Genomic DNA, 7,063 nt, shown 5'->3' with positions numbered 1-7,063 from the left:
TGCATCAGTCCCTCTTATCCAATTCTAGTTATGTACGCGCATGAATAATTTCGACAAAATTAAAATCTGACATATTAAACCTAATGATCTTCACATTTCAGAAGATCTCAATTACATCTCTTTCTCACTGGAGTTGAGACGATAAAAAAGTAAATTGTAAATGGCCCAAGGACATTGGGAAGATGCAAGGAATTTCTTTGCCATAACACCACAATTTTTCACAGATCTTTGTCTATATCTACTTATATTAAAGAGTGCAGTTGATTAAAATGGCCAGTTTTAGTACGGTAGTAGGTCATCACTTTAGCACGTATAATTCACTTTGCAAAATAGATGACTACTTGTTACATGTTTTGCAATTCACCGCAAAAAAAAAAGGGAAAGCAACCTACGGAATCGGTTTACAAAGCACAGGTCCTTATCTCCTCTTTCTTTCTTACCTTTTGTTCGTTTCTGCCATCTTCCTTACTTGTTCACGGTTTCTTTAGCTTCATCTCTTCCTAGCGGTGTTCTCTCCTCTTGGATTGGAAAGCTTCTACTAGGTTAGTTTTCTTCTCTTAATTTTGTTTGGGTTTTTGTTCTCCCTGGTGTTCTTCGTCTTTTTTGTTGTCTTAACTCATTGAATGGGTTATTTAGACGATGCCCTTTGGGTAAAAAAAAAACAGCACCGTCGCTTTCGTTTGCTTTTTGTTCTCCTTGATACTCTTCGCCTTTGTTGTCCTAATTCGTTGAATGGGTTATTTAGGCGATGATCTGTGGGGGGCAAAAAAAAACCACCGCCACCAGTTGATTCTTACAATATCAGGCATGTATATTCAGTGGTTAAAAGAAAAACTTAGGAACCAGCAAGTACTGTAACTTCAATCTCTAAGAGAAAAGCTTAGGCCTCATAAAGTAATGTGGAATACATGATAATATTTTCACTTAAACTCTAAATTCGACAGGTTGCATTTTCACAATACATAAACCTATGGTAGACTTCTCAGGTCCCACGTCTCGAAGAAGCACTTACAGGGTGAATAAATACCTAGAACAAGTAGATGACGGTGAAACTAAAATGGAGATAGAACATATGGGTAATATAAATATAAATATAAATTAAAGTATAATATGCAACCTAATAAACGGAGTAAAAAAATGTATACTTTACTGAATTCTTGTTAGAAAAATAGAAAAACGTATAATTAAGGCCTCAGTGTCTGACAAACCATGAAAACTATTTTCCCCTGCTGCTTTGATCTAACTACAGCAACATCCAATCTTATCACTCATTGTCCTTTTTAAACAACTAAATATTAAATTATTTACTCTCTCTCAGACATCTATACCTAACATGCAATGACATCCAATCTTTCATACAGGAAACATAGATCATGGTAGACAAATAGAAACTGCTACACCATCAATCAAACCTGGTAGATTCTGGTTTTACTTAAGGGAATTCAGTTTCTTACATGTCAAAATTTGTGTTGTCTTTAGCTATTGATTAGAGTTTAATCGCAATAACCCAATTTTTTTAATCTGAGATTCGTCAACTAATTATTTTCTTTTCAGGTTTTACGAGGGAGCTTGTTGTCAAAAGTTTATTTTTATTAATTTATTCTATAATTTTGATTCAGTAGTTATGTGCAGATTCTCTACGAAATACCAACCATCACCAAATATTTTTATGTCAAAAATTGATAATTTGGTTATATAGAAGTTTTTAACATTGTTCATTATCCTAACGTGACTTATTTGCTAAGCTTTGAACATAAATTAGTTTAAAAACAAAACGATTGAAGCTCATCCACCAGCCAACATAGCCAACTCATACATCTCCTTTGTAAATGTTGAATTCAAATTAAACAAGAATTAGATTAATTTTAATGAATTATTTCAGAGTATATTTTTTATTTTTTCCTTTGTGTAGAAAACTTAGCAATTGTCCCAATATATAATTTTTAATCATTAAAAGCATCATTGTAATATGTCAAGAACTGAATATAAGTGCTGGAAATCCAATTATTCTTAACTACAAAAAAAAAATCGATTTTGTTGAGATGTAATTCATAAAATTTTCAGCATAACTTTTGTTCTTGTTTTTTAAAATAATTGAATTATTCTTATATAATTCTAAAAACACCACTCGCAGCATGCCAAGCAATGTTACTGAAATGCAACGAGGTTTTTAAAACTTTTAGGCAAGAAATTGAGTGGGTACGAAAGCGTTACACGCTTAAATGTTAAAGATATATCACAACATTATGGATATTTCTTTTCCTTTGGAAGACAAATTGTCATCCTTGATGTTTCTATTCTTGAACCAAGATGGCTAAATCGATCAAGGAACTTAGGAAGGAAAACTCCATTTTTGACGAACAAATGCGAAAAATCAGATGTTACTCTTACAGAACTTGCAGATGAGGTACGTTTGATTTTAAAGTCTCCTTGCAATGGACCTTTGTCAATCCCACACCTTATTCCCTTATCATGTCTTTCTTCACATAATAGTTGTAGGAATGGAGTGTTGCCAGTTAATACAAGTGTAGATTTTTCAGCATTGAATATTTGTTTTGTTTATTTTTGCAAGGGAACCCTTTAAACATTGGGATGCATGGTTCTATTTCACCCCCTTGATTCAATCTATCTGGGATGAATGAATAATAAATCCAATTGAAATGTGAAAAAAGCAGATTGCACCTCCTTGGAAAATAACCTTGCAAATTCCCATGTTTGTAAAAGAGATCCATTTAAAGCCCAACTTCTGATGAAATCGTTGGTAGTATGAAGATAGTATTTCTTCAGTCTAACATAATCATAACATTATTATCATTTATACCTTCCAAGCAATTGCAAACAAGTTGCATTTTATTTTTCCTAAGAATGTGTTGTTTTGATATCTAGCATTAGATATGACAATTTTTCATGCTTTCTGAAATTAGCATTTGTAACGTACCATACTTTTACTATTTTAAAATTTGCGGAAAAATTAAAAATTTTCTTAAATACAAATAAACTTTCAAATTGTGATAAAAAATAAAGTGTTCATCCAAAAATATTTGCAATAAAAGAGATCACAAATAAGGTTTGCTAAAGAAAAATACTTGTTTAAACATCATAAACCAAAACATGAAATGAGAGTATGAAAATTTTATGCTTAAAATCCTAAAACATGGGCGGTCCCTCGGGTTTAGCCTCATGCGCAGTCCAAGTCGGCTCATTGGTCTCCACCCCTCGTCTCCTCAACATCTTCCTCACCTGCATCGATCAAAGTCTAGTGAGTCTAATGACTCAACATGTATAAACTGGAGATAACAAGTAATGCGTAATAAAATCACATGCATCTTTAAAATAGAGAGTACATACTTAAAACCTGAACATACATACAAAAGCTTGAACATACATACATAACATAGACAGTGCCATCAACGTAGAACTTTTCTTAAACATGCTTGCATCATACATACTTGAACATACGTAACATCATTTTGCATAGAGATATGTTTCAAAGCAAGTGACTCCATACATAAATGTGTCTTATCAGACTAAACCACAGTACTGGGCTGGCAGGGATGTCCACTACCACATACATAAGATCCCCGATCATACTTTACCGGGTGGATTGGTCCCTGGTCATACTTTACTGCTTTCCAATCCTGATCAAAACCCGGTCATATTTTACCGGGGTGGAGAGGTCCTCGGCCACGTTCACCGACTTCCAAACCCGTTCATAATTTGGTCACAAGATATTTAGCATACCTCAAAAACATAAAAAATATTTTCTTTTGCACGTCGAACATACTTACTTGGCGTTGAGGGATTCGTTGGATCTCGTTTGGGGCCACTGCTGCACATACTAACATGAGTTCAAACGCTTATCTTAACCATGCTAATCGTACCCAACACCGAAATAATTAAATAACTTATGACCTTCTAGACCCCTCGGGACTTGATCGTGTTTTTGTTCATCATAATAAACCATGATCTGGAACCCCGAATCAAAACTTGAGGTGAAGTCTAAGTTATTCCCAAAAAATGAAGTACACGGACCCCGTGCCCGGGTCCGGCTTTGGGTCCGTGAAGGCTCTGTAAAAACGTACCCGAAGAGAAGTAAGAGAACAGACCCCGTGTTAGGGTCCGTCTGGGGGTCCGTGTAGCCACTGTAGGTTAACACTACGATAGAAAACAAAGGGACGGACCCCTGTGCCAGGGCGGGGTCCGTGCACGGGTCAGTCTAGCCTCTGTAAAAATCAATCCTGCGGAAATTCTTACACGATGCTATTTCTCTCAACTCAAATGAATGGATTAAGAATCAATACCTCGGAGACCCACCCCAGGATGCTACGGTATTGACCCCAACCCATAACAACAATCCAACCTGACCCCAATATCGACAAGCACAACTAAAACGACACAACCCGACATTCGACACCATATCAATTCCTAGGATTCCTAATACCTCCCAAGCCATTCCCGTCTCAAAACGAAACGTCATATGGTGCCTAAACACATCCCACAACATGTCTAAACGCAGTAGTACTGGCCCGGCGATGTCCAACGAATCCCGCAACAATAAAACTTCAAGAACACATCAAGAACGCATTTTCAGAAAAATGCAGTTTGAGCAGTCCCACGAAAGCAATCATAACTCACTCATTTCGTATCCAATTATCTCGAATTTTATATCAAATTGAAGGTATCAAGAATTTCTACGTTTCATACGTTGAAAGGCTTTTCAGAAAATCGACCCAAAAAATCACAACAATTGAAATGACAGCAAATTTTGAGTTTTAGATATAAATATGTTCCAAAAATCGACCAACAAATTCCTGCTCAAAATATGTACATCATACATGGATTTTCACGCATAATAAACAACAACACGAATAATATGACAAGATCGATGCAAGAATAATAGAATATACATGCCTTTAATCTTTAAAGTTACCGAAACGACGACACCTGAAGCGGGAAGGATGCGAGGATTGGTCCGGGGCGAACGTGGAACGATTTTCTTGCAACGAAATCAACGAAAACTTGCTGGAAAATCAGAGGAAGGGGTGGCTGCTCTTGGCAATAAGAACCCTAGGTTTTTACTTAAAAAAATAAAATGGAAGTGAGGTGTGAATATTTGTGTGTGTGTGCAACGTGAGGTGTGTGTGAAAGGGGTGTGTTTGTGTGCGTGTGTTAGGTAATTAGGGAGAGAAAAAATTTTCTTAATTATATAATTATCAAAGTAATTAAAAATATTAGCTCCCTACTAACCTTTAATAAAATCTCTTAAATAATAAAAAATGCACAAGTACTAAATCTTTAAAAGTTTTAAACTCATAAAATCACTAAATAAATAGTTTAGGCTTTAAAATGTTAGAAACTTAATAAATCAATTGAAATGCCCCAATCCTAATTTAAAATAAAAACCACATTTTAAAATTGTCAAAATCATCGTCGGTCTCTTTTCCTCGATCCCGCATCGAATAATCGCCTGAAACATGAAACTCAAGAAAACATTTAACGTCCATCACATAAACATAAATAATTTAAAATAATACAAATTAAATAGATCATGCCTCGCTATAATAAATAGTTTTACAATTTAATAAATGCATGGGTTTTACGTGTACTGAATTTGGGTTCTACAGTTCCTCCCCCACTTACATAAATTTCGTCCTCGAAATTAAATCTTACCAAACAGTTCCGGATAACGACTTCTCATATCTGTTTCTGTCTCCCAAGTGACCTCCTCTACTGATTGATTTAGCCACCGGACTTTGACAAATTTGGTTACTCTGTTCCGAAGTCTCCGTTCTTGTCGGTCTAGGATTTGGACAGGTCTTTCCTCATACGACAGATCTGGATCAAGCTGCAACGGCTCATAGCTCAAAACATGCAAAGGATTCGCTAGGTACTTCCTCAGCATCGAGACGTGGAACACATTGTGTACCTCGGCTAGATTCGGCGGTAGGGCTACACGATAAGCTAGTGTCCCAACTCTGTCAAGAATGTCGAACGGTCCAATGAATGTCGGAATAAGCTTGCCTCTCTTCCCAAATCACATAACACCCTTCATGGGTATTATCTTCACGAAAACGTGATCACCCACGGCAAACTCTAGATTTCTCCTCCTCTTGTCAACATAACTCTTTTGACGACTCTGGGCGGTCTTCATCCTGTCTCGGATCTTGGCCACCACATCTACAGTCTGCTGAACAATCTCTGGACCAAGTTCTGATCGCTCACCGACTTCATCCCAATGAATCGGTGATCTGCACTTCCTTCCATACAGTGCCTCAGTAGGGAGCCATACCTATAGATGATTGGAAACTCTTGTTGTAGGTAAACTCCACAAGAGATAGCTTTGATTCCCAATTCTCATGGAAATCAATCGCACATGCTCTCAACAAATCCTCCAAAATCTGAATTACTGATAAAATTATCGCATGTTTAAATTATCTATGGTTCTAACAAAAACCGTCGTTAAATATCAAATCGTCGCAATTTTTAAATTAGTGACGGCTTTTGTTAAAACCGTCGTTAATTTAAAAATTGCGACAGTTTTATTAAAAAACCATCGCTAATAGCGACGACTTGATCTTAACCATCGCTAGTAGCGACAGTTTAATAAAAACCGTCGTCAATAGCGACGGTTTAACCATAAACAGTCGCTAATAGCGACGGTTTAATCACAAACCGTCGCAAAGTGTCATAGTGATTAAGAGCCAACAACTGTGTGGGCTTATAAAAAAAATTCTTAAAACTTTTTGTAGCAAACACTACGAAAAGACACAAGCAAAAAATTGGGTTCCACTCCAGCCTCTCCGGTGAACTTTTCACGCTCATTTACATGAACTTTCAGCATTTTTGCGTTTCTTCAGTACTAGATTTGTTCGTGGACGTAGGACTTGTCGATCCCACAGACTCTTGCAACATTTGGATATTCTCCGAAAGCTGGACTTTAGCAAGAACAGCAGCTCTTATAGGCTGCAACATCATATCCACCATCATAGAACAAGATAAATCAATGAAATTTTCCACAATTTTGGGCATGGAAAATTTACTTGGGGACCCGAAATTTTTTATT

At 36.4% G+C, this 7,063-nt stretch overlaps 1 long non-coding RNA gene across 1 annotated transcript; it reads left to right on the top strand.

Annotated features, from left to right (window-relative positions):
• The first annotated feature begins 428 nt into the window (after positions 1 to 428).
• LOC142539142 (uncharacterized) lies at positions 429 to 2,689 on the top strand. Its single transcript, XR_012818837.1, has 3 exons — positions 429 to 542; positions 1,362 to 2,407; positions 2,573 to 2,689. It is a non-coding gene; the product is annotated as an uncharacterized LOC142539142 (long non-coding RNA).
• Positions 2,690 to 7,063: the final 4,374 nt, after the last annotated feature.

This window comes from Primulina tabacum, chromosome 3 (assembly GCF_025594145.1).
Source record: "Primulina tabacum isolate GXHZ01 chromosome 3, ASM2559414v2, whole genome shotgun sequence".
Classification (NCBI taxonomy): Eukaryota; Viridiplantae; Streptophyta; class Magnoliopsida; order Lamiales; family Gesneriaceae; genus Primulina; species Primulina tabacum.
Note: the sequence above shows the minus strand (reverse complement) of the source record. Positions and strands in the feature narration are given on the sequence as shown.